The sequence below is a fragment of the Zingiber officinale genome, chromosome 5A, assembly GCF_018446385.1.
Source record: "Zingiber officinale cultivar Zhangliang chromosome 5A, Zo_v1.1, whole genome shotgun sequence".
In the NCBI taxonomy this organism is placed as follows: domain Eukaryota; kingdom Viridiplantae; phylum Streptophyta; class Magnoliopsida; order Zingiberales; family Zingiberaceae; genus Zingiber; species Zingiber officinale.
Genome location: NC_055994.1, coordinates 64,462,502 through 64,484,106, shown reverse-complemented (window position 1 = coordinate 64,484,106; position 21,605 = coordinate 64,462,502). Strand labels below are relative to the sequence as shown.

The following is a 21,605-nucleotide window of genomic DNA, read 5'->3' as shown; positions in this document are numbered from 1 at the left end:
CTAGGAGTAGATCTAACATATTCGGGTATTAAGCATGATATAAATACGTGGAATTTTTCGAATCGGATTTTTCTTTGCACGAGATCCTTGGCTAGGGTGTTTCGGGGTTTCCGCGACGCGAAAAGCGATTTTCGTGGCCCGAAAAATTCTAACAGTTCTGCCACTGCCTCCCTTTGCACGACCGTGTAGATCTACATGACCTGTGCTGCCTCCAGCTCTGGAACTCATGCACGGCCGTGTCTGGGACACGGCTAGGGCCTGTTTGGCTTCTTGAAAAATTGCACGGCCATGTTTGGGACACGACCATGTACTGCTCTGGCTCTACAAGGCTGGCACGGGTCAGCATCACCACACGACCTAAGTCAATATGCCAGACATGGTCGTGTGGCACTCCAAGATGGTGTCTTCCTCCTTTCGTTATCTTGCAGATTTGGCCTCGATAACAAATTCTTCTCCAAATACGACTCCTGCATACAGAAAATGCTCAAAAGTAGATCTCCGAACAAAAAGAGTAAATATGCTAAAAGCAAAGCTGAAAGTACGAAAATGCATAGATAAAGCATGCGCAAAATATGTGAATGTGTGTCAAAACATGCTAAACAAGTGTATACAATCTACGCACATCACACCCCCAGACTTAACTTTTACTTGTCCTCAAGCAAAAATGACGCAATCTTAATTCATATACTCTACAATGCATTCATAATCCCTAATGTACTTTCCTAACTCTATCAAAAAGTTTCATTAACAAGCATGATCATGGAAACAAGTCAAGTATGGCTCAAGCATAAGTCACTTGTGCACAATGCAAAAAGTGACCCAAACTTTTCAAGTTCCAATCTATGTCCTAGTCAAGTCGTCATCTCGATGAGTTCCTAACGTTTCCAGTGATAGACACTTACTTGTCACACACTTGGTTCATATTTCTCAATCAACCTAAGGTCTCAAAGGCGTGCTCAATCTCAAGAGAAGCTAAGCAGTCATTTCCCCAGTAACCTAACTCGGTCTCAAAGGGGTGACTTACTATATTCCACTCACGACAACTATTTTTTATATCCCTTATTCATATTTTTTTTCTTTCACTTTTTTTATATAAGTATTTGCATTGTGCAAAACATATTTACAAATGTACTTTTAGCACAAATGTTGGGATATTTTGATTTTTCCAAATGAGCTTACATGATTTGAGCATCATCTAGTAACCAAAATGAAGTTTGCGAAATCACCATGGAAACCAAGTACTAAACAAACAAGATGAATCATAACTATTTCAATGATATCAACTATCTAAGCTCAAGTATAGTGAAGGTAAGATCCTTAAGGTCAAGCCATTTTCAAACTTATCTCAATATGATACTTAGCTTATTTCATGCTACCCAAGATAGAGAAAAGAAATATACTAAGCATACTACTAGCATCATTTACAACATCATGAATCAAGATAATAAACGTGCTAACATTTTTACTAAAAGACAAGAAAGCATATAAGTGAAGTTTGATGTTCTCAAGATGTATGCCACAAGGTTTTTCAAAAGACAGTCAAGTGACTATCAAATAATCCAAGCAAAACAAGAACAAATGCAAAACAAAATAAACTACAAAACAAAATAGAAAATGTAAAAAATTTCAGGTTTTCAAACCACCCCCCCCAAGACTTAAACTTTTCATTGTCCCGATGAAATCAATATGGTGGATGAGGTGGTAAATCAAGAAATTCAGGAAGTGGAAAAGGAAAGGCATTAATAAACCATCTTACTTCATCTCTAAAAAAACTTATGATATTCAAACAATTTGTCTATATCATCTTGTAAAAATTTCATAAAGCCTCTAAAATCTTCATTAAATTCCATTTGAGCTTTATAAGAATTCATTATTCTAGAAATCTTTTCACACAATTCTCTCTCACTTTTAAAACATTCTTGCAATTTTTTAAATTGTTCCTCTTCCATGTGTTCTTTACTTGCAAGAAAATTGCAAGTCGAGTCTAAATCATTATGAATATTGTCCAAAACAAAATAAAGTTCTTTGAAATTTAAACCATGAACATGACTATTAACCAAAGGAACATATCTTGAAACAACAGTTGACAACAATTTAAAATGTTGATTTACTAATTTTAATCGCCAATTTTCCTTAATATGAATGGTAGTGAGATCATGATTGGGCAATCTTAAAGGGAAATTGTTCTTAATAAGAAGACTATATCCATGTTCTTCATGCCTTATCATTTTTGTTGTTAAACATGAATTCAAGTCTAATTTACAAGAATCATCAATCATTTCTAATTCACTTAAATCACACCCTAACACCAAAGCTATTTGAGTTAACAATCCTCCTAAAACAATAGGTGTAGTAGAATCTGATTTTCTCAATTTTACCAAATGCTTAAAAAGAAATAACCAGAATTAATTGCAACATTTTCAACCATTGCCCACAAACAATACAAGTCCACAAGTCTTGCTAACCCCTCTTTATCCTCTCTCCCAAATATAGTATTTTTCATAACCAAATAAACATATCTAAATATGGGATTAATAATATGAGGAGCTCTAAAATTATGAGGGTTTAAATGTGATTGTTCAGAAATTTGTTGCCAAAAACATGAATTCACAAATTTAGGTAAGATCATACACACACCATCCTTTGGCAATTCATAACAAGTATTAAAATCACTTAACGCCCATTCATAATCTTCATTAAGTAATCAAAATTTTAGTTTTCCCCCACCTTGTACATTATCAACTGTTATAGAGCTTAAAAATTCAAAAGCAATTCTAGGGTAAGTAGGGTATTTCATATTTATTAACCCACTCCAACCTATTCTTCCAAAAACCAATCTATATCATCCTTAAACCCCAATGTATCCAAAGTTGTATCATCCACAAATTTAGTACTCAAAAGAGGGTGTTTACATAAAGAAAAATATCTAAGTTGCTATTCATTACTAGAAAAAATGATACCAAAGTTGTTAGAGATACCTTTGAAGCAAGAGTTTCTTTCTTTCTTTGCGACAATCTTTTCTTTCCCTTTTCTTGTGGGTGAAATCTCCTTGATCACATTTGCCATGGTAGAAGAGATTGAGCTTTTAAAGGAAGAATGAGAGGAATAGATTAGAATAGGTTGTTTAAAACCCTAGAGATAGGGCAATGAGAAAGGAAGAGGAAAAAGAGAGAGGTGTGCGGCGGACACGGTCGTGTGCTTCCCACACCCCTGTGCCCTAGCCCTCTTAAGGGTATGGACTGGATCGTGTATTATTACTACTTATTCGCCCAGCCGTGTCTAAGACATGGCTACAGCCATCTCCTCCTCGGATAATTTTGCACGGTCGTGTGTGAGACATGGCCACATCCTTCTCTTCATCGGGTTAGTTCACACGACCATGCAAATATGCACGACCTCAGCCATCTTCTCCTCGGTCCATCTCGCACGGCCGTGTCTGGGACACAGCCTCTCCCTTCTTCTTCTCGGGAGATCTCGCACGGCAGTGTTGGATGTAACGCCCTGCCCCTTCCTGCTTAAGCTGACGGAGGTTACTTATCTTTTCTTCTTAAAACAGCGGAAGTCTTATCTATAGTATACTTTTTTTTAAAACTTTTCCTTTACTTTTCAAATCATCATCACTAACTACCTATCATATGAGTCACATAACATGCTTAACATAAATTTAAGCCATAATACTAAAGAGCATGATGAAATGTCATGGAGTCATAAAAGAACGACATAAGCATAAATTTATTTTTATTAACTAGAAGCAGGTCTTTCTCTTTAGCCAAGTCACTACTACACACGTCCTTCTTGCCCCTCCCTCCTGCTGCTCCCTTAGTACATCCATTCCTTGCCCTTATCTGTGGTACAAGGAAAGTAAGCTGTGAGCACACAAGGCTCAGTAAGATCCTTTCCTACTCACCAAAACCGTATAGCATAACTTAATCTCCAAGGCATAAAGCATAAAGACAACTCATCATATCATAACATAATCGTAAGGTATCATGGCATATCATAACATGCATCCTTGCTTAACATAATTTAGTCATAATCATCATGGCATATCATGGTAAAATCATAATGTGCATCCTAGCATAACATAACATAATCATAAGCATTATGGCATATCATGATATAATCATAAAGTGCATCCTAGCATAACATAATCATAGGTATCATGGCATATCATAACATAATCATAAAGTGCATCCTAGCATAGCATATTATAATCATAAGCATCATGACATATCGTAACATAATCATAAAATGTTATACGAGATGACTTTCAAAAACATGATTCATGCAAAAATATATGCAACATGTCTTTTGAAAACTTATTACATACATACTTAAACATAATCATAACATGATTAGGGCCCCGGCTTGTACCACATACATAAATGCGCGCGTCCTATGTAAGTCCAAGGTAGCAAGTCTTGAACCCTACAAGGCATACATACTAGGCCCATTTCTTAGTCCATCGACCTAGGGGAACTTAGGAGTCCATCCCTAACGAGGCCCGTTTCTTAGTCCATCGACTCCGGGGCGCTTATGAAGTGATGTGCGTAGATTATATACTCTTTTATGCATGTTTTTACGCACGTTTACATACTTTGAGCATGCTTGATCTATGCATTTTTATACTTCCAGCTTTCCTTTTAGCATATTTACTCTTTTGGTTCGGAGATCTACTTTTTGTGCATTTTCTGTACACAGGAGTCGAAATTGGTGAAGATTATGCGTCCTCGGGCAAGCTTGGAAGTAATTGAAGGGAGAGATCATCAGGCCGTGTACCACACATGACCGTGTAGTCTTAACAGGAAGGGAAGAGGACATGGCCGTGTGAATCTCACACGGCCGTGTCTTGATTTGAAGAAGTCAGAGCAGATGCCTTACATGGCCGTGTGGATCTACACGGCCGTGTGAGGTTTCCAGAGGCCAAGCAGGTGGTGGTCGTGTGCATCACACGGCCGTGTGAAGTTTCCAGAGACCAAGTAGGTGGTGGCCGTGTGCACCACATGGCCGTGTAGCATTTCCAGAGAGCAGAAGGGTCCTGGCTGTGTGGAGTCACACGGCCGTGCAGCTTTGGCAGAGAAGGAACTGGACATGGTGTGTCCCCGGCAACGGCGCCAAAAACTTGTTACGCTCCGCAAGTGTACGGAAATGTCGCAAGTAATATAAAAGATTATCATATCCACAGGGACTGGAATAAGCACTAGAAATGTCTCAATGCGAATTAGCTAAACAACTATCCAATCGTTTCAAATGCAAAGTAAAGGTAAACAAATCTAATATTAAAGATCAACAAACAAGAGTTTAGTGTTTTGGGTTATGATAAAGGGAGATTCTAGGAGTTTCGGTTTCTTTGTAAGGTTTCTTGAATGTAAATGGTTCACCAATTCTTATCCCTCAATTGTCAAACACTTGTAGAAAGTTGCCGGTTCTCTCTTGCAATAGATAACCGGCTTAGGACTGAGAAATGTATCTAAATATGATCAATTAGACATGAACCTACGTTGTCCTTACACAGAAGCGCACCTATTACTATGCCTTCCTCGGATATCAACATAGAAGCCCACAACTTATTAATCTATCAAGATACACGAAACTAATCACAAGATCCATCCTACTCTCTTGAATATTCCTATTTCCTCTTCAAGATTATCTCTCAAACGTCCTTACACGGGCTTGCACCTGTCACGTGGATCCCTCGGATGATCGAGTGAGAGTTTATCTGTACAAAGTCCACAAGAAATCCAAACAATCAATCAAGAATGAGAATTAAGCACAAATCACCATTAATCATTCAAGATCTAATTGATACAAGCAAGACAATGTCATTGAAACAAGAAAATGGCCAATCCATAAGAGATTACATCAATCCATCATACAAATACTCCCTTAATCCTAGAATACAAGATCTACTCCATGAATCGAGGAAGAATACCCGAAGAAATAAAGATTACAAGCATTTCCTAAATCCCCAATCCAAGAAACAAAGAAAAGGGGGAAAGAGAAAACTTATCTACGAAGAAGCCTCGTCTTCGGATCCAATCCTCGCTCCGGAGTCGAAATCATCAAGAACTCCCTTAGAATCACCCAGAAATCCTCCCAAGAATGGGAGGAAACCACCAAATCTTGCCTTCTCCCAAAGGGGGAGAGATCCCCTTTCAATTCATGAAGGAAGGTTTAAATAGAGGAGGAAATCGGGCACCACACGGCCCCACGACACGGCCGTGTGAGATTCACACGAGCTGCACGGCCGTGTGACTCCACACGGCCAGGACCCTTCTGCTCTCTGGAAATGCTACACGACCGTGTGGTGCACACGGCCACCACCTGCTTGGTCTCTGGAAACTTCACACGGCCGTGTGATGCACACGGCCACCACCTGCTTGGTCTCTGGAAACCTCACACGGCCATGTAGATCCACACGGCCATGTAAGGCATCTGCTCTGACTTCTTCAAATCAAGACACGGCCGTGTGAGATTCACACGGCCATGTCCTCTTCCCTTCCTGTTAAGACTACACGACCATGTGTGGTACACGGCCTGATGATCTCTCCCTTCAATTACTTCCAAGCTTGCCCGAGGACGCATAATCTTCACCAATTTCGACTCCTGTGTACAGAAAATGCACAAAAAGTATATCTCCGAACCAAAAGAGTAATTATGCTAAAAGGAAAGCTGGAAGTATAAAAATGCATAGATCAAGCATGCTCAAAGTATGTAAACGTGCGTAAAAACATGCATAAAAGAGTATATAATCTACGCACATCACACCCCCAGACTTAAACCTTTGCTTGTCCTCAAGCAAAATGCTGCAGTCTAAATTCATATGTTCTACAACATATTCATAAAACCTAGTGCACTTTCCTAATTCTATCAAAAAGTTTCATTAACAAGCATGATAATGGAAACAAGTAAAGTATGGTTCAAGCATAAGAATCTTGTGCACAGTGTAAAAGTAACTCAACACCCTTCAAGTTTCAATCCATGTCCTAGTCAAGTCGTCATCAAATTTGAATTCCTAATGTTTCCAGTGAAAGACAAGTAACCAGTGATAGACACTTACTCACCATTCACTTGGTTCATATTTCTCAACTAACCCAAGGTCTCAAAGGTGTGCTCAATCTCAAGGGAAGCTAAGCAGTCATTTCCCCAGTAACCTAACTCGGTCTCAAAGGGGTGACTTGCTAGATTCCACTCATGACAACTGTTTTTTATATCCCCTTTTTTTTCTTTTTTTTTTATAAGTGTTTGCATTGTGCAAAACTTATTCACAAATGTACTTTTAGCACACATGTTGGGATATTTTGATTTTTCCAAATGAGCTTTAATGATTTGAGCCTCATCCAGTAACCAAAATGAAAGTTGAGAAATCACCATGGAAACCAAGTACTAAGCAAACAAGATGAATCATGACTATTTCAATGACATCAACTATTCAAGCATCAAGCACAAGTGTAGTGAAGATAAAATCCTTAAGGTTGAACCAAAACTAAAACTCATCACCATAAGATTCTTAGCTTATTAATGCTTCCCAAGATAGAAAAAAGAACTACACAAAATTTACTACTAGCATCATTCGAACATCATGAATCAAGACAATAATCATGCTAACATTTCACTTGAATCCAAGAAAGCATATAAGTGAAGATTTGATGTTCTCAAAAATTTTTTTTTGCCATAATTATTTCAAAAACAAGCAAAATAAAGCAACAAGCAATGAAAATAAGAACCAACATGAAAAACTAACAAAAACTAAAAACTGAAAACCAAACTAAATAGTACATAACACCTCGGCCCGCCCCCCCCGCCCCCCAGACTTAAACTTTTCATCGTCCCGATGAAATCAATATGGTGGAGGAGGTGGAAAAGGGAAAGGAGGTCTACGACGTGGTTGGCCAATAGGAAAACTAGGAAAACCTGGAATCTCACCCAAGGATCTATGATACTCATATAAAGCATCTTCTTGTTGGCTAGTAAGCATCATGCTCTGCATAAAATCTCTCATCCTAGCTTGATCAGTATCATAATCCTGCACAAACTCAGCCACTTGACCTTGAAAATTCCTCGTAAACTGAAAATGATTTTGTACCTCCCTAAACTGATCATCAGATAAAGAGAAGCGCCCCTCCAACATTTTTCGTTGGGCATCCTGCTTCTCATGAAGTGATTCTAGAGACGTACGAAAATCTGAAAAATCAAACCTAGAAGATCTCGTGCCATATGCAAAAGAATGCCTAGCAGGCTCCATAAAACTAGAAGGCTGCAGGTGTCCAAATGACGAGGGCTCATGATGTGGCTCAGTGTCTCCAGGTATAGAAGGGTTATCCTCAAAATCTAACTCAAAAATTACCCAATTAGCCGGGTTACGAATAGTAGTTCGTTCAGGAAAAAGAAGGGGTAAAGGAGAACCACTCCTCCTAGGAAACGCGAAACCATTCTCATCCCGAACGATCATTTTCATAGCAAGACATGCATCAATGTCAATCATGTCATTACCATGAATTATTTCCAACCCATCAACATCAAGATTTAAATTATAAGCTATTCGGGTAATCAAACCACCAAAAACAATTGATCCCGATGATGCCCTAGCAGATCTTAATAAGGTTTGAACAAAATGAAAACCAGAATCAAATTCAACCTTATAAAGCATAGCCCATAAAGCATAAAGCTCTATCTTTTTAACCACCCCATCACTCTCTCCCCTACCAAAAATAGTTTTACTCATGACTCTATGTAGATACCTAAAGATGGGGTTTTGCATATTGGAGGCCTTAGCTCTTGAAGGCTCATAAGGTTGATCTAACCCAGTTATTGCATTCCAAAAATGATTCCAATTAAACCTTGGATCAAACCTACGAGGGCTACCGGTGGTTAATCCAAAACAAGAATTAAAGTCACTAAATGTCCATAGAAATTCTTGATTCATTAGTCTAAATGAGATTTTTCCAAAATAATCATCTTCATTAGTAAAATGGATATCCAATGAACTTAAAAATTCCAAAACAAGACGAGGATATGTAGGCAAATGTGTGTACATAATATCACTCCAATCCAAAAACCCAATCATCAAATCTACATCTTCCCTAATTCCAAGCATATCAAGAACAGTTGGGTCCATATATCTAGTACACACTATCTTTCTATTGACAAGAATTGCAAATCTAGTTACTTGATCATCATTTCTAAACACAATATTGAATTCATTGTCATTACCTTCGTTGCGTGAAGTCCTTTTGCCTTTTCCCTTCACTGGTTGTTTTCCTTTGTCCCTTGATGGCTCCTCCTCTTTGTCCCCACTGGATCCACCACCTCTTTTGCGAAGTTTCTTCAAAATGTTGGAAATCTTGATGAGTTTAGATAGGGGAAGAATTATCTAGGGTTGGAAGAATGAAACTCAAAGAACAAAACTTCAAAGAGCAAAGATCTTAGGTTAGGAGAATGAAAAGTCCAAGTCTTAGAGAGGAAGATAATCCAGATCTAAGAGATCTTGAGAGATTAGAGAGGAGTTTTTAAGAGATTGGGAGAGAAAGAGATGTTTTGGAGAGTTGGGGGTGTGCGGAACACGGCCAAGATCTGGCCGTGTGAGGTAGAAAGAAGACTTTAATAGCTCCCCTACACGGGCCGTGCAGATCCACACGGCCTCCCCCTCTTCCTTCTCTGGATTCCAGACACGGGCCGTGCAGATCCACACGGCCTCCCCCTCTTCTTTCACTGGTTTCCTCGCACGGCCGTGTCTGGGACACGGCCTCTCCATCTTTCTTCTCGGGATTCTTTACACGGCCGTGTTTGAGACACGGCCTAGACCCTTTTCTCCTCGGGAGATCCTACACGGCCGTGTCTGGATGACACGGCCCAAGCACTTCCCTTCTCTGCAACTTTTGCCTGGCCGTGTATAGCACACGGCCGAGCTCTGTTTTGCACCTAACCTGAAAACAAAATCAAAAGAATGCATCAAACTAAAAGAAATTAAGATACAAATCAAAACTAACTAAAAGAACCCTTGGGTTGCCTCCCAAGAAGCGCTTGTTTAAGGTCTTTAACTCGACCAAACTTGATCATTCACTTCTTTTCCTCGCCCTTGGAGGACAGATATACTTTTTGTTTTTGTTGGGAGATCTTCTCCCAACATCTTCCACCACATTGTCTCCTTCGTTTGGTGGCCTTCCATGAGGATGGAAATTCCATTCCTCAAGTTTATAAATGCTTGTCCTGCTACAAGCATTTAAAAGAGACGAGACATGGTTAGAGATATTAGATAAATCATATTCCAACCTTTCCTTACCAATTACCAAAGAAAGCTTATGATTTCTGACATCAATTATAGCTCCAGCTGTAGCAAGGAAAGGTCTTCCTAATATGATAGGAATCCTGGGGTCCTCTTCCATGTCCAACACGACAAAATCTGTGGGAATAACATTCCCATCCACCTCTACTGGCACATCTTCTATAATACCCAAAGGGTACCTGCAGGAATGATCGGCAAGTTGAAGTGCCATAGTAGTAAGTTTAATGTTTTTGAGACCTAATTTATTACAAATTGAATAGGGAATGAGGCTAACACTTGCCCCCAAATCACAAAAAACTTTTTCAAAAAATTCTTTTCCTATGTTGCAAGGAATATAAAAGCTCCCTGGGTCCTTTAGTTTTGGGGAAGTGTTCTTCTCCAAAATAGCACTACATTCCTCACTAAGCGCAATTGTCTCAACCTCTCCTCTTCTTCTCTTATTTGACATGAGATCCTTCAGGAATTTGGCAAATCTAGGCATTTGAAGAATAGCATCAATAAGAGGTACCTCTACACAAATTTCCTTAACTTTTTCTAAAAACTTGCCAAATTCTTCATCTTTCTTTAGCATTGTAAGTCTCTGAGGAAAAGGGACAGCTTTGCTCTGATGGTTCAGTGGAAGAGTCTCTTCAACCTCAATGATACTCTCCTCATTAGCTTGAATCTGATTTGGTATAAGAGGAGAGAGCTCTTCTTCTTTTTGTATCCCTTTTGGAGCAGTCACTTGGGAGTCTCCCAAGGTCCGTCCGCTCCTAAGCTCAATTCTATTGCAATGCTCCATAGGATTCACATCAGGTTTTCCTGGAAGTTGTCCTGGTGCTCTGGATGATGAGGAAGCTAGTTGGGCAATTTGACTATCCTGGATCTTTTGATGCTTTTCAGAATTATCCATTCTCTGAATGAGCTTTGCTAAATCTTGCTTCATTTCATTCTGACTTGAGATAATTTCTTCAAGCATCTTTTCAATATTTGACTTTGGTAAGCCTTGAGAAGATAGATGTTAAAAATTTTGTTGCCCTGCTTGAAAATTTGGTCTTGCCCCCATAGATGGTCCTTGATCTTGATTATTTCTGTAAGAAAAATTGGGATGGCTCTTCCATCCAGGGTTATAAGTATTTGAGTATGGGTCGTTCTGCCTTTGATTGTAACTCATGATTGCATCACATTGTTCCAGTTGATTGATTTGTGCAGTGATAGCTCCCAATGGACATGAGTCATTTGAGTGCTCTGAACTCCCACATACTTCATAAGATGTACTAATAGCATTGACCATATTAGCACTAGTCCCCATATTCTCAAATTTCTTTGTAAGAGCGTCCAATTTTGCAGACAAAAGAGTGACTGCATCTACATCAAACTTCCATGATGCTTTAATTGTTGGGTTTACAGAAGAATAGCCACCACTTCTTTCATTTGCCCTTTGATGATGATTTTGTGCTACATTGTCAATAATTTCTTCAGCTTCATCTAAACTTTTATTCATAAGTGCCCCTCCAGCAGCTGAATCAAGGGACACTTTGGTATGATAGTTGATACCATTATAAAAAGTGTGCAACACTAACCATCTTTCCAACCCATGATGTGGGCATTGTCTGAGCATACTATTATATCTATCCCATGCTTCAAAAAGAGATTCTGAGTCAGTTTGCTTGAAGCTTGCAATTAAATTCCTCATATGAGCTGTTTTGCTTGGTGGATAGAATTTATCAAGAAACTGTTGCTCACACTGCTCCCAAGTGGTGATGTTATTAGGGGCCAAAGAATTCAGCCATTGCTTTGCCCTATCTCTTAAAGAAAACCCAAATAATAATAATCTAACTGCTTCTGAAGGAACTCCATTCATTTTCATGGTACCACATATTTCATAAAAGACCTCTAAGTGTTGATTGGGGTCTTCATGAGGTCCTCCACCAAATTAGTTATGCTACACCATAGATATAATTGCGGGTTTGATCTCAAAGTTATTAGCTTCCACTGAAGGTCTTGAAATACTAGATCGAAAACCTCTTGCATAAGGTGCTGCATAATCCTTGAGTGGTCTATTTGCCATGTTCAAATGTTCCTGTTCTTCAATTTGCCTTTGCAGAATTCTTCTTTTATGGAAAGTTCTGTCAATCTCAGGGTCAAAAGGAAAGAATTCCCCTGCAAAGTTAGATCTTCGTATACACAAGAACAAGATAGCAAATGACAGTTCAACAGAAAAAGAGAAATAAAAGAATCAAAAATGCAGAATTGAATTAGTACAAAAAGAATTAGCAAGAAGTAAAAGTTATACAAGAAAGTAAAAACAGAAATCTAATGATTAGTTACAACTATGCAATATGAAAGGAAAACAAATGTTATGTTTAGTCTAACTCAATTGATAATTCCTAATGTTATAGCGCAGTCCCCGGCAACGACGCCAAAAACTTGTTACGCTCCGCAAGTGTACGGAAATGTCGCAAGTAATATAAAAGATTATCGTATCCACAGGGACTGGAATAAGCACTAGAAATGTCTCAATGCGAATTAGCTAAACAACTATCCAATCGTTTCAAATGCAAAGTGAAGGTAAACGAATCTAATATTAAAGATCAACAAACAAGTGTTTAGTGTTTTGGGTTATGATAAAGGGAGATTCTAGGAGTTTCGATTTCTTTGTAAGGTTTCTTGAATGTAAATGGTTCACCAATTCTTATCCCTCAATTGCCAAACACTTGTAGAAAGTTGCCGGTTCTCTCTTGCAATAGATAACCGGCTTAGGACTGAGAAATGTATCTAAATATGATCAATTAGACATGAACCTACGTTGTCCTTACACAGAAGCGCACCTATTACTATGCTTCCTCGGATATCAACATAGAAGCCCACAACTTATTAATCTATCAAGATACACGAAACTAATCACAAGATCCATCCTACTCTCTTGAATATTCCTATTTCCTCTTCAAGATTATCTCTCAAACGTCCTTACACGGGCTTGCACCTGTCACGTGGATCCCTCGGATGATCGAGTGAGAGTTTATCTTTACAAAGTCCACAAGAAATCCAAACAATCAATCAAGAATGAGAATTAAGCACAAATCACCATTAATCATTCAAGATCTAATTGATACAAGCAAGACAATGTCATTGAAACAAGAAAATGGCCAATCCATAAGAGATTACATCAATCCATTATACAAATACTCCCTTAATCCTAGAATACAAGATCTACTCCATGAATCGAGGAAGAATACCCTAAGAAATAAAGATTACAAGCATTTCCTAAATCCCCAATCCAAGAAACCAAGAAAAGGGGGAAAGAGAAAACTTATCTACGAAGAAGCCTCGTCTTCGGATCCAATCCTCGCTCCGGAGTCGAAATCGTCAAGAACTCCCTTAGAATCACCCAGAAATCCTCCCAAGAATGGGAGAAAACCACCAAATCTTGCCTTCTCCCAAAGGGGGAGAGATCCCCTTTCAATTCATGAAGGAAGGTTTAAATAGAGGAGGAAATCGGACGCCACACGGCCCCACGACACGGCCGTGTGAGATTCACACGGCCATGTCCAGTTCCTTCTCTGCCAAAGCTGCACGACCGTGTGGTGCACACGTCCAAGACCCTTCTGCTCTCTGGAAATGCTACACGGCCGTGTGGTGCACACGACCACCACCTGCTTGGTCTCTGGAAACCTCACACGGCCACCACCTGCTTGGCCTCTAGAAACCTCACACGGCCGTGTAGATCCACACGGCCATGTAAGGCATCTGCTCTGACTTCTTCAAATCAAGACACGGCCGTGTGAGATTCACACGACCATGTCCTCTTCCCTTCCTGTTAAGACTACACGGCCATGTGTGGTACACGGCCTGATGATCTCTCCCTTCAATTACTTCCAAGCTTGCCCGAGGACGCATAATCTTCACCAATTTCGACTCCTGTGTACAGAAAATGCACAAAAAGCATATCTCCGAACCAAAAGAGTAAATATGCTAAAAGGAAAGCTGGAAGTATAAAAATGCATAGATTAAGCATGCTCAAAGTATGTAAACGTGCGTAAAAACATGCATAAAAGAGTATATAATCTATGCACATCATGGAGCCCACCCTTGGTACAAGCCATATAAAGTAAAGTAACATGTCATACATATCATGGTTCTTATTATTTCTTGCACATCATATTTCTTATCATATCATACCATACAGAAATTGGGCACAAAGCTCATCATAATAGCATGTATAATTTGGGCACATAGCACATCATAAATACATGCATAGTTTGGGCGCACAGCTCATCATAAAAACATGCATAGTTGGGAACACAGCTCATCATAAATAGCATGCATAATTTGGGCACACAGCTCATCATAATATCATGCATAAATTGGGCACACATCTCATCATAAATAGCATGCATAACTTAGGCACACAACACAGCATAAGGGTTACCAACATACATAGATCATAAGTATACGTAATTAAACATAGAAGCACAGCAAACTCTTACCACATCATAAAACAATGCATGTGAAATACATGGAAATCATATTTAGATTTCTAACCCTAATGTCATATAATGGTCGAAACATATAGTTGTGTCTTTAGGTTAAAAATCAACATACAAGCATGTGAACCCTAAACCAATATCATATCATATACCATAAGGAAACATCATGAGCATGTTTAGGTTAGGTTCTAGGTTTCCTAAGCTTATAAACTTATCATGGCCGAATCTTATCAAGCATTACATGGGTTAAAATCAACATTCAAGCATGTGAACCCTAAACCAATTTCATAGCAAATATTACAAGAAACATCATGAGCATAATTAGGTTAGGTTCCAAGTTTCCTAGGCCCTTAAACTTGTTGTGGCCGAAACCTTTAAGGCTTGGAACTAGGTTTCAAGTGTCATAAAAGCATGGGAAACCCTAAACCATTTTCATAGCAATTATTACAAGGAACATCATGAGCATAATTAGGTTAGGTTCTAAGTTTCCTAGGCCCTTAAACTTGTTGTGGCCGAAACCTTCAAGGCTTGGAACTAGGTTTCAAGTGTCATAAAAAACATGGAAACCCCAAACCAATTTCATAGCAATTATTACAAGGAACAACATGAGTATAATTAGGTTAGGTTCTAAGTTTCCTAGGCCCTTAAACTTGTTGTGGCCGAAACCTCTAAGGCTTGGAACTAGGTTTCAAGTGTCATAAAAGCATGGGAAACCCTAAACCATTTTCATAGCAATTATTACAAGGAACATTATGAGCATAATTAGGTTAGGTTCTAAGTTTCCTAGGCCCTTAAACTTGTTGTGGCCGAAACTTCATGGGGCATGGAAACAAGTTCTAACCACACTACAACATGAGCATGTCATATTAATTTCATATCTTGTCTTAAGGAGGATCATGGCATGATTAGTTTAGGTTTAACAATTTTCTAGGCCCCTAATCCTATCATGGCCGAATACTTATGAGCATGGAATAAAGTTCAATCATCATATAGGCATGAGCATATCATGTTAACAATTTTCTCATCATGAAGTACATATCATAAAACAAAGAGGAGCATGCTTGGTATGAGTCTTAACTTACCTATTTCCTTTATTCATGTTTGGCCGAGAGTCTAGGGATATGATTCTAAGTTCTAACCAAACATTCTAGCATATGAACATTAGGTAAATCCCTACCATAAGATACATGTTACAAGAAGTATATTGAGCATGTCAAAATTTAGTTCTTTACATTTCCTAGGTCCTTCTTTTTAGTCTTGTCTTGGCCGAAAATTTCATGAAGGTATCCTAGGTTTTTAGGCAACCAAATCTCATAGAAAATACACAAGCTATTGTACCACAGGTGAGGGAAACTTACATCCTTTCGCTTGTGGTTTTTCTTAAGGAAAAAGGTATCCTAAGTTCCAAGGAAGGAGAGAGCTTCTTCTTCTTGTACCTCCTTTTGCTTCTCTTGCTTGGAAGGGATGGATCTTGAAGGTTTCTTCTCGAAATTTAGGTTTCTTGGAGAGGAACTTAGCTTAGCTTAGCTTTTGGAATAAGGAGAGGGAAGGGCTCTTGGTTTCGGTGGAGAATGAAGAAGGAGAAGGAAGGAGGAAGAAAAAGAATTAAATCTCTTGTTTTTTTTCTTCTCCTAATCAATTTATTCCTTTGCAAATGAACATGTCTTCATTCATTCCCTCAACTCCTATTTTCCCTCATTCCTTTAATTCCCACGAAAATAGAGAGAGGGAGGGAAGTAGGCAATTTATCTTTTGCTTGCTTCTTCTCTTAACCAAGAGGAAGAGGAGGTAAGCAACTTGGTTTTCTCTTGCTCTCTTGCTTAGTTTTCTTTTATTTTCTTCTCATCTTTAACTAAATTTTCATTTCTTCCTATCCATATATTATTCATTATTCTAGTGGTTATCATACATCAATTTATCTCCATTATTTGTGGGAGGTTCAAGGTTCAATCCTTGACCTCACCTCTTCTTATTCTATTTTGGTTTCTATTTTCCCTTTTCTCTTATCCTTTTTTTATTTCTATGCTCTAAAGAAAATAATACCCATATACTTATCTTATAATTTCGTGGGTGCTACATTGGATGACACAGGCAGTGTGTATTTTTCTTCTAGATCATCACACGACCGTGTGTGGGACACAACTGCAATCCTTTCCTCCTCTGGAATCACCACACATGGCCGTGTCTGGTACACAGCTAGGCAATCTCTCTTCTCGGGAGACCTCACATGGTCGTATCTTGTAGACATGGCCCTAGCAATCCCCTCTTCTGCAAGATATACCTGGCCGTGTAAGACACACGACCAAGCTCTGTTTTGCTACCAAAAGGTATTATCACTCCTTCCTTGCTTCTCCAACACTTCCATGCCCATGAAGAAGTCATGGCCAGCTCATGGAAGTAAAATTTCAACTTGAAATCAAAAGTAAAAACCAGTTTAAAAGAACTAACTAATGAAAAATAGAAACATAAAATGGAACTAACTAAATAATCAATCCGAAAGGCGAGGTTCATAAAAATACAACCTTTGTTTCTCCTCTAAATTCATACCATGCACATACTCCTTCAACCATTGTCCATTTACCTTAATCATCCCAAGCTCTTTATTCCAAATATCTACAGCTCCGAAAGGATAAACCTTTTTAACTTCGAATGGACCCGTCCACCTTGATTTAAGCTTCCCTGGAAAAAGCTTTAGTTTTGAATTAAACAATAAAACTAGATCTCCTTCGTTGAAATTTTTGCGGAGAATGTGTTGATCATGTCACTTCTTTGTCCTCTCCTTGTAAGATCTAGCATGCTCATAGGCATCCAATCTTAATTCATCAAGCTCATTTAATTGGAGCTTCCTTTTCTCTCCTGTTTCCTTGAGGTTCATGTTTAGTTTTGTAATTGCCCAATAAGCCTTATATTCTAATTCTACTGGAAAATAGAAAGACTTTCCATAAACTAGCCGAAATGAAGTCATTCCAATAGAAGTCTTGTAAGCAGTATGATATGCCCATAAAGCATCATCTAGCTTTAATGACCAATCCTTTCGTGAAATAGATACTGTTTTCTCCAATATGTCTTTAATTTCACGGTTAGAGATCTCAGCTTGCCCATTAGTTTGTGGATGATATGGTGTTGCTAATTTGTGGCTCAGTCCATACTTTCTGAGTAAATTTTCAAACTGTCTTTCTATAAAATGCGCTCCACCATCACTAATGACTGCTTTAGGCATACCAAATCTTGGAAAAATTATACTTCTAAACACTTTGATAATTGTTTTCACATCACATGTAGGCGAAGCTTTAGCTTCTACCCATTTGGATACATAATCCACTGCCACAAGAATAAATCTATTCCCATATGAAAGAGGGAATGCCCCCATAAAATCTATTCCCCATACATCAAATAATTCAACTTCAAGTATGTAATTCAGTGGTGTTTCATTCCCCTTGGTGATGTTTCCAGTCCTCTGACATTGATCACAAGACTGCACAAATTTCTTAGTGTCTTTGAATAAAGTTGGCCAATAAAAACCTGCTTGAAGAATTTTTGTAATTGTCTTAGTAACTCCCCAAATGTCCTCCATAAGACGAAGAATGACAATGAAATAAGATATCTCTAACTTCTTCTTCAGGCACACATCTTCGATAAATCACATAATTGCATTTCTTATAAAGGAGAGGTTCATCCCAAATATAATTCTTGGCATCTGAAAAAAAAATATCTTTTGTTGATTAGAGAGATTTGGGGGTAAAACTCCACTCGCCAAAAAATTGACAAAATTTGCATACCAAGGTACTTTTACGCTTGACAAAGCTAGAAGGTGCTCATCTAGAAAAACATCATCAATAGGTAAATCAAAGTCTGCATCCTTTTATTTATTTTGCCATACTCTAGATAGATGATCTGCCATTACATTTTCTACTCCCTTCTTATCTCTAATCTCAAGGTTAAACTCTTGTAGCAATAAGATCCATCTGATAAGTCAAGGTTTAGCATCTTTCTTTCCTAGTAAGTATCGGATGGTTGCATGATCAGTATAAACTATTACCTTTGAACCCACTAGATAAGATCTAAACTTATCAAATGCAAACACTACTACTAGAAGTTCCTTCTCTGTAGTGGAATAATTCACTTAAGCTGCATCAAGTGTTTTGCTTGCATAATGGATTACATGTAGAATCTTATTCTTTCTTTGTCCTAACACTGCTCCTACTACAAAGTAACTCGCATCACACATTATCTCAAATGGAAGATTCCAATCAGGGGCTTGAATTACTGGAGCTGAAGTAAGAGCACTCTTGATTTTATTAAAAGCCTCCATGCAATCATTATCAAAGTAAAATTCAACATTTTTAATCAATAGATTTGTTAATGGCTTAGAAATCTTTGAAAAGTCTTTGCTAAAACGCCTATAAAATCCAGCATGCCCCAAAAAACTCCTTACTCCTTTTACATTAATCGATGGGGGTAACTTCTCTATTACTTCCACTTTTGCTTGATCCACTTCAATCTCATGTTCTAATATTTTATGTCCCAAAACAATTGCTTCTTTAACCATGAAACGACATTTCTCCCAGTTTAATACTAAATTCACATCTTCACATCTTTGAAGAACTGTGGAAAGATTTGACAAACAAGTATCAAAATCATTACCATAGACTGAGAAATATCCATAAACACCTCCATGATTTTCTCTATTAAATCTGAAAAAATAGCCATCATACATCTTTGAAAAGTAGCTAGAGCATTACAAAGCCCAAACGACATTTGAAGATAAGCAAAGGTACCGTAGGGACATGTGAAAGTAGTCTTCTCTTGTTCTTGAGGATGAATTGGAATTTGGAAAAAACCTGAATACCCATCTAGATAGAAGAAGTATGAGTGCTTAGCCAATCTCTCAAGCATTTCATCAATAAAAGGTAAGGGAAAATGATCCTTTCTAGTTTCTTTATTCAACTTCCGATAGTCAATGCACATTCGCCACCCTATTATTGTTCGTGTTGGGATCAGTTTATTATCCTCATTTTTTATAGCAGTCATTCCCCCTTTTTTCGGAACCACATGTACCGGACTCACCCATTTGCTATCTGAAATTGGATAAATGATCCCAGCATCAAGAAGTTTAAGTACCTCCTTCTTCACCACCTCTTTTAGATTTGGGTTTAACCTCCTTTGATGTTCAATTGAATTTTTATAACCCTCTTCAAGTAAGATTCTATGCATGTAGAGAGGACTAATTCCTTTAATATCATCAATTGTGTATCCAATTGCTTTTCTGTGCAACTTCAACTCTTTAATCAGTCTCTGTGTTTCAAACTCAGTTAAATTGGCATTGATTATAACTGGGAAAGTGGAATTCAGCCCAAGGAATACATATTTTAAGTTTGGTAGTAATGGCTTAAGCTCAAGTTGAGGTGGCACTATTTCTGACACAATTGGCTCTTGCCCTATCAACTTAACTTCTTCCTTTAATTTTTTTTTCTAAATCCTCATCATCTTCTTGAAACATATCATCCTTTTTATAATCGTTCAGAGATTTCTCCTTTTTAATTAAAAATACCTTTTCATCAAATATCTTTGAGAGGGACTCACAACACCAAGGAAATAATACTTGAAGAGCATTTTGATCCAGAGTAATTCCTTTCTCATCCTTCCCCTTTCCCTCAAAAGTATTAACTGTCAGGATTGTATTATTCTGCCCTGACCAATCATTAAAATTTGATGTAATTCTGCAAATTATCTCATAGGCTTCCTCTAAGCTCTTCTTCATAAATGATCATCCAGATGCTACATCTAATTGATTTTTTTTTTAAGAAAGAGAGCCCAACATAGAATAAATGCATTGTTAACCATCTCTCAATACCATAATGCGGACATAATTGTAAAAAAGATGAATATCTTTCCCAAGCTTGATGCAGTTCTTCCCCAACAAGTTGCTTAAAATTCAGGATTCTACTTCTCAAATAAATAGTCTTTTATGGAGGAAAATATTTATCCAGGAACCTCTGCTCTAACCCATCCCAGGTTTTAATACTTTGAGATTGCAGAGAATTAAACCATCTCTTTGCAACATCTTTTAGACTAAAAGGAAAAACCAATAGTTGTATAACATCAGATGGAACTTCCTCTTGTTTCTGAGTATAACAATATCTATAGAATTCCATGAGATGTGAATAAGGGTTCTCAATTTCCAGACCCCCAAACTAAGCTTGCTTAATCATTGAGATAAAGGATGGTTTAATCATAAAATTTCTTGCTTGAATTTCAGGGTAAACAATTGGCCCTAATTCCTTTGCAGACTTTGGAGCTCCATAATCTCCTAATGACCTCAATACCATGTTTAACTTGCAAAAGAAGAAAATTAGGAGATACAAATGCAATTACAGAGATCAAAAAGAATTATTAAGAAGTAGTAAGGCATACAAGATGAAAATAGAATTCTAAAGATTAGTTACAACTATGCTAATGAAAAGAAAAGAAAAGTTATGTTTAGTCTAACTCAATTGATAATCTCTAATGTTATAAACGCAGCCCTCGGCAACGGCGCTAACAACTTGTTAACGTTTTGCAAGTGTATGGATACGTCATCAGTAATAAAGAAAGATATTGTATCCACAGGGACTGGTTATAACCACTAAAGATATCTCAACATGAATTAGCTAAACAACTAATCAATTGATTTATAAAAGCTAGGTGCAACTATACAAAGTAAAACCTAGAAGTAAAAGCATAAAAATAGGGATAAGGGCTATGATAAAGGATGTTCTAGAAGTTTTGGTTTCTTTGTAATATTATTCAATGTAAATGATCTACCAAGTCTTATTCCTCAATTATCCTTCATTTGTAGGAGATTGTCGATT

General features: G+C 37.9%; 1 non-coding gene across 1 annotated transcript; it reads left to right on the top strand.

Annotated features, from left to right (window-relative positions):
• The first annotated feature begins 11,856 nt into the window (after positions 1-11,856).
• LOC121983576 lies at positions 11,857-11,962 on the top strand. The gene has a single exon (XR_006112612.1). It is a non-coding gene; the product is annotated as a small nucleolar RNA R71 (small nucleolar RNA).
• Positions 11,963-21,605: the final 9,643 nt, after the last annotated feature.